Raw genomic sequence first — 897 nt, forward strand, 5'->3', positions numbered from 1 at the left:
TTGTTCAGCTAATTTCTTTCTATTTTTTTTTAGTAGAGACGGGGGTCTTGCTCTTGCTCAGGCTGGTCTCGAACTCCTGAGCTCAAACAATCCGCCAGCCTCAGCCTCCCAGAGTGCTAGGATTACAGGCGTGAGCCACCACGCCCAGCCCCTCTCAATGATTTTTAAGTTCTCCAATTTTTGCTTGTTCTTACCAATATAGGGTTTTATCACTTTAGAAAAGTTTACCAATCTGAGAGAAAATAAGTGTTAGAAAATATCTATTATTCTGTTTTAATAAGTGCAGTATATGGCATATAATTGAGTCTTGGGGCTAAGTTGTGATTCTGAATATTAGTTTTCCGTGTGCTGCTCTGTGGAGGTGTTCTGATGTATTATAATATCAAGGTTGTGTAAAGAAGGCTTGGTGCCTTGGAAGGAGCTCTGAGTTAGCAGTGAGGAGGCTGGGATTCTGGTTCTAGCTAGCTGGGTTTCCTTAGGCAAGTGTTTTATTCTCAGTAATTTACTTTAAATACCTCAGGGGAGCCAGTAGGAAGCTTATCTGTGTGCAAGTCTGTGAGTTAGCTTGAATCCATGCTGTTGGGATTAGCCCTCTTGAGGCCACTGTGACAAGCACTGCAAATATTACCTTCTAAATCAGTACCGGAGGGTTAATTAGTATAAGGAATGTTGGAAATAATTTTTGTTTACAAAATGAATGGTGTGCAAGATATGAGGCTGACAAGATTGTACAAGCATCTCTGTCTGTTTTTGAACCAGTTAAGTAAGCTGGGCAGCATAGCGTTTTGGAGTAGCACCCTGGGCTAGAGCTCTGTTTGTTCTGGAATCCCCAACTTAACCAAGGATTTTGTTGCCTGATCTGGCTAGAAGGGTGGCTGATTATGTCATCATAATATA

General features: G+C 41.5%; 1 protein-coding gene across 1 annotated transcript in view; it reads left to right on the forward strand.

The window, feature by feature from the left end:
• The window catches only part of FBXO36 (F-box protein 36), a 95368-nt gene that overhangs the window by 61014 nt on the left and 33457 nt on the right, over positions 1-897 (forward strand). The gene's annotated exons all lie outside the window — the stretch shown is intronic.

This window comes from Propithecus coquereli, unplaced genomic scaffold, assembly GCF_000956105.1.
Source record: "Propithecus coquereli isolate 6110/MARCELLA unplaced genomic scaffold, Pcoq_1.0 Scaffold18, whole genome shotgun sequence".
Classification (NCBI taxonomy): Eukaryota; Metazoa; Chordata; class Mammalia; order Primates; family Indriidae; genus Propithecus; species Propithecus coquereli.